At 38.3% G+C, this 16,702-nt stretch overlaps 1 pseudogene; it reads right to left on the bottom strand.

The window, feature by feature from the left end:
* Nucleotides 1-13,174, bottom strand: part of LOC116748528 — an 89,623-nt pseudogene extending 76,449 nt beyond the window's left edge.
* Between the last annotated feature and the right edge of the window lie 3,528 nt (nt 13,175-16,702).

Raw genomic sequence — 16,702 nt, forward strand, 5'->3', positions numbered from 1 at the left:
CGAAACGAGAGTGGCATGGACTTATAAATACTACCAAATGTAAAATAGATAGCTAGTGGGAAGCAGCTGCATAGCACAGGGAAATCAGCTTGGTCCTTTGTGACCACCTAGAGGGGTTGGATAGGGAGGGTGGGAGGGAGATGCAAGAGGGAGGAGTTGTGGGGATATATGTATATGTATAGCTGATTCACTTTGTTATAAAGCAGAAACTAATACACCACTGTAAAGCGATTATACTCCAGTAAAGATGTTTAAAAAATAAAGTAATTAATTAAAAATAAAGAATATACAATTTAAAAAATCTTCAGTAAAAAAAAAAGAATATTTTATAATCTGACGTAGCAAACTGGCTGATTATCCATCTACTTAAGGACATTAAATAGAGCTCAACAATATTAGAACTGGACTTTTCAAGGCATTAAGAAATCAATTCTTCATTTTCATTTGTATAGAAACAAGTCTCTTTTCATTCACAAACTTAGATATGTAGACACTCAGAGAATCACACCAGAGACTTAAATATAGCCAGACGTTGAATTAAAGTTCAAGAGCCCTGAGCAAGATTTCAAATCCCTGGAAACTATATGGTTAAATGTAAGTGGATTTCATTCATTTAATTAGATAGTCATGCGAAATTAAAGGAGAGTTTCTGCATAAGTACGTATACTGTCCCAAGAGTTCACATGAAAGTAGGATTCTTCTGGCTTGCAAGGGAAAGTTTTCCTGACCTAAAAGTTCAAAATGAATGTCATATGGGCTTTAGAGCAACTGGTAACTAATAGCTTTAGATCATCACTGAGGATAAATGATGGGTAGATGGAAAAATGGCTAAATAGTTTTGTATTTTTATTTCATGTTGTACATGTTAGAATCTGTTTCCTTTAAATTTCGTAAATGCTTTTTCCCCGGGGTTAATTCCATAAGGGTGATTCCCCACGTTTTCCTGTTTCACAACAAATTCTAAAATATCTTTTTTTTTCTTAGAAAACCATATGTATTTCACTCATAATGTCTTCTTCTAGCTTATTTAGAAACACTCTTAAAACCGTGAAAGTTACCTTTTAAAGGAAAAATGTTGACCACTATGCATTCAACTATCCCACCCACAGGACAAAATAATAGAAACATAATATTAAGAATAAAAATGGTAAATATAAAAAATGCAAAATCCAATAACTCTGGGCAACATACAGCTGATGATTATCTCACCGACGAGGGAATCTCCCATTTTAATCATGGCTCATATAAGCCATCTGAGAAATGATACCTTTTAGTTATTTACTTGCTCAAAGTTTCCTGCTAGGGTCACAGCTGATAGCAAAATGTGACAAAGAATTATGACCTGTCTGGATTCTACAAAATTTTCTGGCTCAAAACATTTAACTACAAATTGATTGATGTAGGGGCTGCTTTCGTCTTTCCTCATAAGCTACAAACATTTAAACAGACATTAGTACAACTTCTTTTTAAATCATCACGCTTTCATTTTAAGAGTGAATCCAAAGATACACTTTAATGATTATACTTTGCCCTCTTTTGGCTGTGGTATGGACTCGGGCTGAGATTCTCAGTTGAAGTCTCAATAGAAGCTAACAGGGTAATTCTATGACCACTTAAAAATAAGTGCAGTAATTCTTAGCTGATTACTTCCTACAAGCATAACTAATCTAACGTTTCGCTTCCCACACGATGGTGGTTACGATGCTAATTGTTAAGGCCTTATTGAAACTTCATTATTTGTCTCCGCTGAAGTCAGAAATTATCAGCCACATCGCTCCCCACTTTATTTAAGGAGGCTGAGGAGACTCTGGCTCCAATGCTCTGCCCCCTCCCCTAGCGCCTCTCTATTTCTTACAGAGACTCAGATCTCAGGGTGGGAGGACAGGCGGGAGAGGATACGAGTGAAAAAAAGAAAGGAACCTTATGTCAGTTCATTAATACTACGCCTCACGCCCCTTGGGTCAGAGGAGTGAGCGTGCAAAACAAGTAACCTTATACAAGGCTGCTTGCTTAGCAGAGCTGTTCTCTGTGCTTCTTTAAGGGAGTCCAGAGAGAAGTGCAGGTACACGAGGCAGAATCAAGACCCAGAAGTTCTCAATCCCTGCTTGTTTTCCCGCAGGAGAGAGAAGAAAACGTGGATCCAGCGTGACTGCATTGTGAGCACGATCGCCCGGCTCCCCTCTCTCCCGGCAGAGACATCAACCGCCTTCCCCACTCACTTGCACACGTTGTTAAAATATATTTCCGCAGCCTTGACTGTGTCTAGTCTGAGAGCTTCTAATCACGGTATCGAGCTTCTTCATTGATGGACAATTTTCAGGAGAAGAAAATGACTACAATTTCTTTTTGTGGAAAGTCTCCCCATTCCATCTCATTATTCCTTATCGCATTCCTCTGCATCCTCATCTATCTCCCTTTTCAGGGTTTACACCCAGCAGATTTTTGCAGACATTTATTCTGTCTTTCCCCAGTCGTCATTTAGGACATTTATTCATATTGCATTCACTTAACGTGTCTTCATAAATCAATGCAAACAGCCCCTTCATCATTTTCATTGCTTTTCCCTAAACTGCTGTCAGGTTTTTCCATGTCTTGCACACACAATTAGGAATCCAAAGGCCAAATAAATACTCTAATAGACAGGCAGGGCTGGCTTCTTTGGGAAGCTGCTTCCATTCTTCCTGCTCAAATTGATGGTCTTATGGTTGCAGTTTTAAATTTCATGAAACTCCTAAAAAGGAATCTACCATCTTGCCACATTGGAGACTTCTAATTCCCACAATCACATGGTTGGTTAGACAGGCAAGAGTTCTTATTCGCAGTGTAGACAGAGGTCTCGAGTATCAGCCGACACTTGTGTATTATGGCAGATGCTTCTGTTGGAGACAATTTCTATGAAACTTGAGTTCATTTCGATTTATTAAAATGTATACATTAGTTCTTTTTTGGTCAATTGGATCATTTGAAGATATCTAGGTAAATTTAACAGAACCAAAATATTATGAAAATGACAAGTTTTTATATTACTTTCTTGGAGCCTGTAATATTTATCATAGCTTTCTCACTGTTTCCTGACGTGTGCTATTCCTTTTGCTCTGAAGCACACTTTAACCCTTAAAGGTCTTGTCCCCACCTGCTGTAGAATGTTTCTGTCTCTCAAAATTCATGTGTTAAAACCTAACCCCCAAGGTGATGGTACTAGGAAGTGAGGTCTTTGAGGGGTGAGGGCCTTCACCAGAACCCAACAATGCTGGTGCCCTGATCTAGGGCTCCCAGCCTCCAGAACTGTAAGAAATAAATGTCTGCTGTTGATAAGACACCCAGGTCTGTGGTACTTTGCCTGAGCTGACTAAGATGCATCCCCACACCATTCCCATCCCCAGGCGCACACACCACACACACACACACACACACACACACACACACACACAGCCCTGAAATATATCACACCCCAGTTCAGGATGCATTCGGCAGCACTGGAGCACAGGGAGACTGACCCCTCACTAAATGGGCGAAGACTTGGGTTTGAGTCTCAGCTTTGCCACCTACCCCACCGTGCCAACACTCATTCTTAAACATAAGAGTCAGACTGAGGCATTATCGTCCAAGGATCTTGATTCCATTCCAAATCCTGAACTATGGAAGAGAGCCCACTAGCACAGAACCAGAAATGACAAGAAAGTTGGGGACCCAGTGAAACTTCCCCCAGCTGATATGAGCAATATGACATTATTATTGATCAGACCCAAGCATCCTTACTTTTCTTACTTGGAAAATGCTCTTCAACTGAATATGTATGTGTCCAGAGAGCATTTATCTTTCCCTTAACTCTAAGGTTAGCTGCCCTCAGATAAGGATATTGACCTGTTTCTGGACATTCTGATGGCCCTTCAGGCTCAGGCTGGACAGGTCCTGGATGGTCAAAAGAAGCAGTCCAAAAAAAAAGCCCTGTGTTTATTTACCTTGAATAATACCAATGGCTATCGATCTTCTAAACAATGACAAAAATACCTGTCTCAGAGAGAAAAATTATTTTCTACATATTTGTGATGCAGAAAAAGCCAACCTATTTGACATTTCCATTCAAAAGTATCATAAGCATATTTTAATTCCTCTAGGATGAAACATTTCAAACTAATATATAAATGCTAAATTTATCTTCTGAAATTTTAGCTCAATATAGTTACTCTATACAAATAGCTCTGCTTCTTCAAAATGGGGACCTAAAACTCCCTCTAGTGAAATGTTAGTTGTTCTGAAATGTCTCAAATTTAAAATTTTTAATCCACAGTTTCAGGTGTGATGAAAATTCCACATTGATATTTTGACAAATTCATTTATGTTAAGTTAGAATTCAATTTTATTTTCTCTTTAAGAAAAATACAAACTATAACTAAAACCCCTTTTATTTAAAATTTGTGTGTGTGTTTGTGTGTGTGTGCTTATGTAGGAAGGAAGGTCATAGAAGGAATTTAAAAATATGTAATATTTACACTACAAGTTTAGGGTTTTTAAAAGTTATTAAAACATCGACTAGGCAAGCATATTAGCTAAATAAAATTAATAAATAAAATACTAGTAGCCTAATTCCTATTAAGCCCCAGGCATTGTTCTAAGTGTGTGATAGGGTAGCCACTAGCCATGTTTGGCTACAGAGGAGTTGAAATGTGTGTAGTTCAAACTGAAATGTGTTGTAAAATATACACTGGATTTGGAAAACATTGTATGAAAAACACAGAATGTAAAATATAGCAATAATTTTCATTTTCATTATGTGTTGAATGCTAGCATATATTGAGTTAAGCAAAGCAAATGTTAAAATTAATTACCTGGATGTCTTTTTCTCTGCTCTTAAAAAGGTTCCTACAAAGTTTAAATTTCGTATGTGGCTGTCATTTCTATCATCAGCGCTGTCTGCTGGAGTGTTTTCCTCATTGTCTCAGACCTGATGACGATCTCATGAGGGAGGTGCCATCATTGCCTCATTTTACAGATGGCCAAGCTGAGGACACGGGGAGTGAGGGACCTGGCTAAGGTCACCCCTGTCCTGAGGACTGGCATCCAGTCATCTATTGGTTTCCAACACTAAAAGTTTGGAAAGAAATGCAAATGTGCTATAATCAACAGTCATTCCTTTAATCATATAATTATTTATAGCAGCATATTACTGATCTTAGAATAATTGCAGTGTGTTTGCTGAACTCTGATCAGACAAAATGGACTTAGTCATGCTTTGCATTAAATATTGGTGTGTTTTATATCCTAAATCCAATGGCAACACTTTACACTGGCAATACCGTTACAAATTTAATTCCATCCACCCAACTGAATCCTTAAAAGCAGCTCCCACTCTTCCCCAGATTAACCCACCAACGTCTAACCAGTAAGCTTACTTGGGCTGCATCTCACCTCAACTGAAGACTAATGGGGCTTTCAAATGCTCCCTCCTTTCCCCAATCAAAATCAGAGATTAACTTTCCAAATATCTACTAATGAGGAAAATCGGCAGCTTGGTTTCTACTTGTATTTTGACACATGCCTGCAAAGATGCACATGCCGATCCCACTAAATCCACAGCTTTCAGGGTCCTGAATTTTTTTTCTTTTTAGTTTCACTTCATCTCCTAGGAATTTGGTCCTCTGAGGAATGTTTAAGGTGGTTCTCGACAGGGAAAGAAGTTAGAAAACTGGAACATTTAGTGCAGCACAGATGGGGAGATTCCCATAAAATCCATTCATTCCAGCAAGTTCCTCTGATCCTGGCCTGATGGGCTTTAGTGTTGCGACTTATGCAATTGCTTTCAGTGTGTTCCAAAGGTTTTTAGACACATCTGCATACACTAACCATCTTCTCTGACCATTAAGCCATCAAATGTCCACAAGATCCTAGAGTCTGGTTGGTCAAGGCCCGGCCATCAGCTAAGGGCAATCCCTACATCAGCAGCTCCACCCTTCATCCTGGTCCATAGGCTAGAAATTTGGAAGCATCCTAGACCTGAAATCATCCTTTCCCTTGCGCACCACATGTACAAAACCTCTCTGGATTGACTTCTCCTACGCATTTCTCAAATCTGTCAACTTTTCTCCATTCCCTCCACTGCTCCCTGAGTTTGAACTGTTAATATCTCCACCTTAGGTTATAGGCTTCACCCTCTTAATTCATTACCTTCTTCAAAACATTCATCACTCTTCAATCAGAGCATCTATCCAAAAGGCAAGTTTGAGACACTCCAGTCCACCACTAACAGACTTTGATGGCCATTCATTACTTTTAGAGAAAAATAAAGCAAAATTCCCAACTCTGGCCCCTGTTTGCCCTTTAGCTCCATCTAGTATCTCTGCCCCCTCACCCCTGCACTACAGCAGTGCTGAGCCACTTAGGGTTTAGAGCACGCCAGGCTCGCTTCTGCCATGAGGCCATCGTCTCTTAGCTATTTATTACCCTTTTGTCCATGAGACTTTAAGGCAGATCTATACCCAGGGAAGCTTTTCCTGTCTTGTGAAGTTTTCTTCATTACTGTACAATTTCATATAACAATTGTTCTTTCCCTTCCAAGTATTATGCACCCTTGACAGAAACTATATGATTAATGTCAATCTTCTCTATTAGAATGTATTCTTCATAAGAGCAGGTAACAAGTCTGCCCTTGTAAAATAAGTGTAACTGTTGCATTTCTTTCTTCTCCAAAATTCTATGATTCTACCTTAACCAAATGTTTAAACACCCATGATGTCTACAGTATACCTCCCTAAAGACAAAATAAAGAAGAATAATTATTGGTCATAAGTGGTACCAGTAGACAGATTTCTCTTACACTCATGGAACTTGAGTGTAGCGGAAATTGAAAGCATGAATACTTTCATGATGTTTCTTAGATGTCATTTAAAATTCAATTGTCTGATCTAGCTTCCTAATCAAATTTTTATTTTTGAAAATTAAATTTTGTTGTTGTTCTGGTTTCCATAGCTTTCTAATGGGGTTCTCAGTAGACTGCATACAATATAAATGTGGTTACAATAACTCATACAATTTATGTTACGTGCATTTGGTTCTCTGCCTTCGCCTCAAGACACCCAATTGGCAAATCCCATACCTTTTCAAGGCTTTGCTCAAATCTCACCTTCTCAATAAGACCATTCTCTTCAACATCATAACTACCATAGAAATACTAATCTCCCTATCATGCTTTACTAGTTTTTCTTTAACTTATAATATAGTACATAATTTACTCATTTTCATATTTATTATTTATCATCTGTCTCCCTTAGCTATATCTTTGTATTTTGTTTAATGATAAATCCAGACACTGAAACAGTGCCTTGTGCATAACTGGTGCTTAATAAATATGTATTAAGTGAATGATGACTCCTTTTCAAAGATGTCTACAATTAATATCTAAAATAAAACTATTTTTTTAAACATGCATTCTCCCCTCCTAATTTATTCCAAACATTCCCTGAAACTCATCCAACTTTTGTTATTTAAATCAAGCCACACTAATGGATCAATTTTTTAAAATGTTAACCACGTATCTATAAAGCAGGCACCAGCTCTCATAGGCTGCTTTCCTTAATCAGTATCTTTCATTAGGATTGAAACTTCGAGCCCACCCTGAAGGATGCTTCTCTTTTATATGCTTGTGTAGAAAGCTGCATACACTTGCTTGGCTAACATTTAGTGGCACACTTGTTGACTAAAGGAACAAGAGCAATCACAAAAAAAAAGCTTCCCAAACAAACCGTGATGGTCTTTGCATGTCTCATTAGAGAGTATCTAACCCAGCCTACATTAGCAGCTGGGGCTACTATCACACACCACAGACTGGATGGCTTAAAGCAACAGAAATTTATTTCTTACAGTTCTGGAAGCTGATGTCCAAGATAAGGTGTGGGCACTAATCCTACCCTGAGGGCCCCACACTCATTAATCTCATCTAACTCCTCCTAAAGTCCCTACCTTAAAATACCATCACATTGAGGGTTAGGGCTTCAACATATGAATTTTGGGAGGATACATTCAGTCCATAATACAGTCGAATGTTGTTTTCAGCATCTGTTTTTCTGATAGCTTTGCTGACTTGTTCTAAGTTTTCTGTATTCCTTTATAAATAACTAAGCAATATATACTACTGGTGAAGAAGTTGAGATGTAATTGGAGAGTCAGAAAAACTGAGATGAAGTCTGAAATCTGCACCCGAAATTGCCAATTTTGCAGTTTTGCTTTTGAGTAGAAAAACTGAACGTGAATCTTGGGTCACCAAGGTGTTGACTCAGTCATGTAGCTTGTACTCCTGCTTTGTACTTAAAGCCACACATCTAATCCTACAGTTAACATTCTCATCATCCTCCCAGACACTAATGCAGGGCCATGAATAATTCATTTTCCCACATTGGCCTCTATGGGATCTCCATGTGTAAGCCCTCAGTGTCACTACTTTGAACCAAAGAAAGCAAGGTCCTCACAGACCCCTAAGCTGAGAAAGCTTCCAAGGGTCATCTAGGTAAGGCTACATACAGCCTTGTGGCTGGCACGTGGTAGATCCTAAACACATATTTGAATGAATAAAATAATTATTTTCACCATGCCTGTGCAAACTTTCTAAACGTTTCAGTTACAAGGTGGCTGAGAGACTTGATGCTGGTCCTAAAAAGGAATAGAAATTTACTGGAAAGAGCATTGCTTCTCTTGCTTTGCCCATATAATGTGGAGATGAGGCTGGCAAAGTTCTCCACCTCTTCCTGCCTTGAACACAGAGGTGATGCCTGAAGGTGTCACAGCTCTGATGGGACCAGGAAGTAGTGACATCCAGAGAGCTGAGGGTGTCACCAAGATGTGGGATTTCACATCGTTGAGCTGCTGGGTCAGTGGTGACCATCACATCCTCTCAGCTTCTTGTGAGCTGCTCTTAGGAAGGAATTCACTCATAGTGATAGTTTTTTATTCAGATCTAAAACCTTATAAGGAAAAAGCTGGTGTAATTTAAAACCTTCTTAGTAACCTTGTTTACAAACAATATTACAAGAAATGTGTAAAAAAAATCAAATGATACTCTGAAGTGACTGCTGGAGGAAAAAAATAGATAATCAAATACAAAGGGACAGTATGGAAATTTTAATAGACACAGTAGCAATCTATTTTTAATGACTCTGTCACATCTAAAGTGATTTATCATTTGTTGGCAAAGCAAGGCTGAGGTTTATCACAAAGTTAATGCATGTGTGAATCATTAATTATTAGCAGTGATTAATTCTCTATAAAAACTTTTCCTGCTTGCCTAAATGAGTATGTCCATCCTGATCCTTATGCAGCCCTTGCTTTTTTTGACCTGATATTTAAAGAAATAGTTAACCTTAAAGTCATGTGACAGCCCTGTGCTATGTTCTGAATTATGGCCAAGGGGGCATGGCCACAAATTGTTAGAATGGCTGTGATTCATTTGAAGTCGTTTTATTGGAGAAATTATAGGTGGAAATCTCTGTAATGGAATAGTTCAGGCTCCCGTCAAAGCAACTTTCTAAAACTAGGTTTGAAAACTAGAATCAAGGTCAGAGTGACAAGATGACCCTGCACTTTATAGCACAAACTCCAAATAAGAGCCAAGCCATTAAAAACGTGAGTGATGAGAGTGGCTGCATTCTTTTGCCCGTGGGCAAATACAAGTTTCAAAATGCCTGTACTGTAGATTTCCTACGTTCTAGCTTCCCCAATACTGATGCTTGGGTCTACATAAAGATACATAAATGCAAATAAGTGAAATATAGATTTTTAATGTTAGCCCAGACCATCTTGATTGTGGAATATCTTGATTGCTAAGTTGGAAATGGAAGAAAAAATTTCTGCTCCTTTGAGAACCATTTTCCTTTGACAATAATTCAAGCCAGCATCTTCTAAATGACTTACAAGGATATACATGGTAGGAAGGCCACCCTGAGGAGGTAAAATAAATACTGGCCTTGCAGGATCTGGGAGTAAACTGCTACCATTGCTATTGGCTGTTCGGTGTTTGACATCCCTGAACCTATTTGCTATTCCAGGAGGTAACGAAACTCAGTGGAGTAGAATTTAAGCTTTAGATCAGACATCCCTGCTTCCCTGCTGAGGAGCTCTGTGTCATTGGCAATTTCACTTAATGTGCTAATCTTCCAGCTCATCTGTGAAATGGGGATATTGACACTTGTCAGAGTGTTGATGTGATGGGTGAGCCGGGCGTTGCACAGAGAGCACGTACCATGGTGAGTAAGAAAGGGCCCACGAGAGTGATTGAAATGTGTTAGTATAGAATTATACTATTATAATTATGGCAACTTATATATTATAGTATATTTATATACAGTTGATCCTCGAACAACTTGAGTGTCGGGGCACTGATTCTCCACACAATCGGATACCCGCATATACTCTCCACATCCCCGGCTCCTCTGCATCCCTGGTTCTGCATCTGCAGATTCAACCAACCGTGGATCACATAGCACTGCAGGATTTACTATGGAAACAAGTCCCTGTGTGAGCAGACCGGAGCAGTTCACACTGTACTGCAGTGTAACTACAATATTAGAATACAGTACGTTACTGGCCAACTGAAATTTGAGGTCTCTAGTTCTTAGTCCTACATTTATTTTTCCTGGGGGCACTAAGTCACTATCACATGCCCTGAGAGGAACTTCATAAACACCTTGAGACCTGGTCACTGTCCTCAAGATGCCTAATTGTCATGTCAGCAGCGAGAACAAAGAGCCGTGGATAAATAATTTGGACCTTTTCTGAAGGAGAAGATGAGAGAGGCTGGTGGTCAGGTGAGATGTGTGGGTGGCATTTCCATTGCCCAGCAGCTCGGGAGATGTGGAAGTGAGGCTCAGAGGTCTGTGGGGGGAGGCGTGGTGCAGGAGGCTGAGCAGGTAAACTGTGACCAGCACAGGTGCAAAACTAGAAAGTGTAGGCTGGAGTAAGAGGCCCATGAATCTTGCCATTGAAAATTCCTATTCTGTGAGGCTTTCTTGCCTCAGTCATAAAAGAACTGAAGAGCAAATGTCACTATAGTCCCAGCACGTAATAGAAAGAAAGCAATCTAGTGGTAAGTGGCTGCTGGCGTTTGTTTAGCTGCCTAATGATGCAATCAAGGATCCAGACTCTTTATATCTTCTTCACTACCGTCCTCAGCATATTGGCTTTTCATTCTCATGCTTATTGTATGGTCACATGAAGGCTGCCACAAATCCAAGCATTATATGTGCACTCAAGGAAAGAATAAAAGGGGAAGTTTCGATTTAAATAAAAAGAGAGAGAGAGAAAGAAAGAAAGCAGACTCCTGGATTAGGCAGATTTGGTTGAAAACCTAGTACTACTTCCTATTGGCTGTGTTTTGATAGACCAATAATTTGGACTCTCCAGTCTGCAGTTTCCTCATCTGCAAAAAGAGGAGTACCCTAGAATTATAATGATAATTAAATGACTTAGTAGATGTAAAGAATTGAGCAGAATGCAGTAATGTGTAACACAAGTTCACTAAACATTAGTTTCAGTTTAGTCCATGTATCAGGATTATACCTCATTCAATTGCAATGCAAATCTAATATCTGGAACGGGATATAAACCACGGCTCTGCAAACAATGAATTAAGGAACTTTTGTTCAGGTTCAATATAGCACATGTCTATCAGTATGAATTCTAGGAAAGGTCTAATGAGATGACTATATGTTAAAAGTATCCCTTACTCTATTTCTACCTGATCAGATTAATTAGTATCTGAGCACTGGTGCTCAAAGTAAATTGAAATACCTTAAAAGTAACCACTTAATCACTCAACTTTGCTTTTGTTATTGGTTGGGGGAAGGGGGGATACTGGGAATGCAAAGCCACTGAGTATTAAGTGACCTCACTGAAATATCACCAACACAGTATCTTCTGAAGTGAAAGAAAATTATTATGTTTCTGAAGAGGTTTCTATGAAAGGAGTTATCCTTATGTTTAGCAGTTTTATAGCAAAACTACTTTGTATTAAGTTTTGCCAGGCAAATGATTATCTTCAACCCTTCAAGAAAATTAAATGGTAGAAGAAAATCAGCCTATCTATACAAAATTCTTATTAATTTCTCTAGTCAGGTGAAAGTTTATTAGTAATTTTTTAAAATGAGGAATCTTTTTTTTTAAGATAACCATCTATGTATGTCTTCTCAAATTACCTGAAAAATCTAAAATAGCAAAAAAAAAATACAATGATTGTGCTTTTTAAAAATTTAATGTATGAAATTTAAGTGGCAAATAGAGACTCCTGAACTAATGAGTAGGACCGTATATACTTGGAACTGTGGAGAAGGAGTTTGGGAAGAAAACATGCCTGTGATGCCAATTAGGTTTTTGAAAAATGAAAGCAATTTCAAAAAGAGCAACTTGGTATCATATATGTTGGCTGTAGTTAGCATCCATCAGAAATAAAATAAAAATAAAGACAGCAAATTATCACTTGGGTGGGCAAAGGTCAGCACAGCCACATGAAGCACAGTTTACTGGCAGCTCAAGCTAGACATTTTGATGTGCCTCCAGAACCTGACTAGCTCATGGGTACAGAGCAAGATTCATTTAAGTCATTACTTTTGAAGCAACGGGTAGAGTGGAGCCAAAATGACCCTTGGTAAATAATACAATAAATTTGTGTTACTTCAGAAAATCTTTGAAGGGAGAGTTTTAAAAATTATTATTAAAATGTTACTTAAATGCTTAGGCCAAAAGCTATCATCTTTACTTGAATTTGTCAACTTAGCAGAAAAATAAAATGTCATTTTATCAAGAGAGAGACAGACAGAGATAGAGAGACACAGACAGAAAGACAAAGAGAGAGAAAAAGAAGAAGAAGAAGAAAGAGAAGGAGGGGGGTGGGGGAAGGGGAAAGAGAGGGGGAAGAGGGAACAGCAGGGAGAGAATGACAGGCTGAGGAGAAACAGTCAAGCTTGTTCTCTTGCATTTCTACCACTGCCCTGCAAAGACTATCATGAGACTAGCTTACTGACCCCAGAAGAAAAATGAGAGACACTTGGAAGGGAGCTAGAACACCACAGTCCAGCCCAACCTTGACCAGTCCATCCGCAGCTAAGTACCAGATGCGTGATAGAGCCCGGTCAAGACCAGCAGCTCCACCTGGCCAAGCCTGGCATGTCTTCCGAGCCTTGGCTATAACCATGCATGACTGGTGTAAGCAGTTAAATTTAGGGATGGTTTCTTAAATGACATTTTATGGCAATAGCTAACTGACACATAGGCAAAAATCCATGCGATTAATTAATATTTTGGATGCATCTGTAATTTGCACAAGATAAATGCATAAGTGAAATGCATTTATTTAATTTGAAAATTGAGATGAATATATAATAACATTTGAGAAGTAAACAGTATATATAATATATATTTAAACATCTGGTATAACATATAAAAGTTACAAAGTATTTCAAAATAACAAGGTAATTTTATTTTAATGTTCTAAAATACATATATATCGTATATATATAAGATATATATACATATATATAAAAGGTGAAATTATTAAATGTGTTCAACACCAATAAAAATCATTAAAATAGAGCTCCTTGATCAGTATCACATCATCATTTTCTTAAAAAATGGTGTATTGCCTACAAAATAAGCACAAAAATTAAATTTTTTTTATTTGTCTTAAACACTTTTATTTCCTATGAGGATACCAACATGGTATCCTTGAATATAATTTATTAAAAATTCCATTCCTGGAGCTATTCAATAATTTATATAGATGCATGATGGAATGTTACATTTGATGATATATTGAATAATTTCTTTCTTGCTTAATTATTAAAATCTGCATTGTGGTTTATAAGCTTACTAGGTAAAATATATCATAATCAATGATCCGCTAGATTAGCTGATATACCTTCTAGTTCTAACACTCTAAAATTTATTCAGCGATTTCAAATACTTTTTTTTGAGATTGACCATGAGAAATGACCTCCGTCCTTCCACGGAGAAGGCGTTCATCCACCTCATGCTAGAAGTAAGAGGACTGGAGAAGAAGGAATTTCGAGACACTAAGTTGACTCTTACAAAATGTACATCTTTATATTCCCCTGCACTATCAATTTGGATTATCTTACGATAAAGCATATAATAGACGTGCCATCCATTTTCAAACAGTGGCCCAGGGAGTTCTTATTTTAAGACAAAATTGTCATCTATACAAACTGGTATAAAAGACCCAAAAGAAACGTTATTAAATAAATTATTCAAGCAGGTATTATAGAAATAATTACTGACAGCTGCATTTTTAAGATCTTCAATTCTTTATTAAAATGAAAATTTTGCTTAACCTAGAAGTGATTTTTTTGCAAACATATCAATAAATAACATTATTATTCGTTCATTCCCTCTTGGAATCTAAATGCTGGTCTCTCAGCACCTTTGGAGAGTTCTAGGAAACTGTTCAAACTTTTCAGATTACAATATTCATTAAAAGTCGTGATGTGATCACCTAGGAACTGATGTGTACAAATGAAAGTGCCTGGGGGTATATATGGAAAAATAGAGAAAAAATATCATAGCAACTGAGGACTTCCACTTCCAGCCAAGATGGAGTAACAGGGACTAGACTGACCCTCCCTCTTGAAGCAATTTTAAAAATAGGCAAAACATGAGAAGCAACAGTTTTTAAGAACAGGGCAGGAGGCATCACGGTAGAGCTATCCTAAAGAGAAAGGAAGAAGATGAGGTAAGCTCCGGGATTGCTGTCCTTTATTGCTTAGAGACAGTTTCCAGACTGAAGCTCGAGATGGGAAGGCAGAGGGATGCGACCTACTGCCCGAGTTAAGGAAACAAAACCTGGAGAGGCCAAGGCAGCTCAAGTACACAGGACTGAGCACCAGAGGACAGGTTGACAGAGAGACAGCTCTGATGCTTTGCAAAGGGTCCATCCTGAACTTCCACTGAGTATTGATCATCAGTGCACGTGGTGAGGAAAGGACTCGTGGCTGGGGAAAGAACCACCTGCGAGGTCTAGAAAAAGCAATTTCTGAAAACACAGAGTCAGAAATATTTCCTATTCCCCAAAACCAAAGTGGAAAATCTTATCATTCACAAGGCTTTGGGTCGAGTAATCATCAGGGTTTTCCCTCAAGGAATGAGAGAAAATTAGACCTAGAAAAAAAATGCTACACTGGTCCTACCTATCAAGAATCAAAAGTGAGATTCCAAAAGATTGAACTATGACCAAGTAATGAAACTGCATCTTGGGACACAGCTCAAAAATATTTACAGGAATACAAAAGTTATTCATGACCAAGGCACTACTGAGTCAAAGACAGCTGAAATGGCTATAATTTCAAGCAACGTATATTTCAGCGCAAAGAATATTCTCAGGGATAAAGAAAGTCATTTAACAACAAAGAATGGTTCAGTGCATCATCATTCTGGCTTCATCTGCTCATCAATAAGGGTTAAATAAATATTAAATAAGTATAATGAAGATCAAAGTTTTCTTTACCATTCTGGGCACTCTCTAAAGAGCAGCAGTGGGTATGCATTTGTGTTCTTGCAAGCCCACCATATATCCTTCCTTCAGTTTCACTTTGGGAAATGTCCTTTCCTCGATTCTGTGCAGTCTTGTAGACTGTGACTCAACATGTATACTAAACGACAATCCGATTGTTTTCCAAGGAATTAGAATCCTATGAAGGGACAGGAAGGGGGATACATACAGACCTATACATATCAATGCTCCAGGAAGACTGCCCATTAGTTCTGGTTGACCTGGTTCTGATTCTTACAGGTTATTCAGGTTTGTCTCCAGTTTGATGAGCTACATAAGCTGACATCTGTCTATCTCTCAAAACTTAATTATAATGTTTTCTCAGTTTCTCATGAAACTCCAGTCATCCCAGCCTCCTCTCTCTTCATTAAATGTTCCAAGTTCTTTCCCTCCAAGGCCTTTACCCTGTCACTCCTTCTGGTGAGCAATTCCTGCAGTCCTACCTATAACTGGTTCCTTCTCACCTTTTGTAAAGTAGCTCAAATATTACTTCTTCAGAGAGGTCTCTTTTTATACTGTCTAGAGCCACCATCACTCTGTTATTCTCTATGACATAGGGTCAGCACATTATGGCCCTCGGGCTAAATTGCACTCACTGCCTGTTTTCGTAAACAAAATTTTATTGGAATGCAGCCACACTCATTTTTAAATATTGCCTGCAGCTGCTTTCACCCTGCAATGACCAAGTGGAGTAGCAGACACAGTGAGAATATGTCTTGCAATGCCTAGAATCTTTGCTACCTGGCCCTTTAAAGAAAAAGTTTGCTGACCCTCCTTCATAATATGATTGTTTATTTCCTTATACATCTTATCACCATCTGCAATTATCTTGATCATATTTTAGTTGATTCATATCTGCCTCTACTCAACACTGTAGGAGTGAGGAAAGTAGGTGGCTTGCCTGCTTTTAATCCAATGCCTGCTGAGAGCAGAACTCAACAAATATTTGTGGAATAGATGAGTGAATAAAATGGGTATATCTCATCAACAAGTACTCAACAAGTACTAGCCACGCCACCTCTAGTATTCAATATACATGACAGTGAAGTGTTCTTCTCACATTCTTCTCTAAGGCCAACCTGCTAAGGCCATCTACTTTAAATGTATGCCATGAGAATTAAATTCAGCACCCGTTCTTGTTTTCCAGCCATAGTTTAT

Source organism: Phocoena sinus, chromosome 2 (genome assembly GCF_008692025.1).
Source record: "Phocoena sinus isolate mPhoSin1 chromosome 2, mPhoSin1.pri, whole genome shotgun sequence".
Classification (NCBI taxonomy): domain Eukaryota; kingdom Metazoa; phylum Chordata; class Mammalia; order Artiodactyla; family Phocoenidae; genus Phocoena; species Phocoena sinus.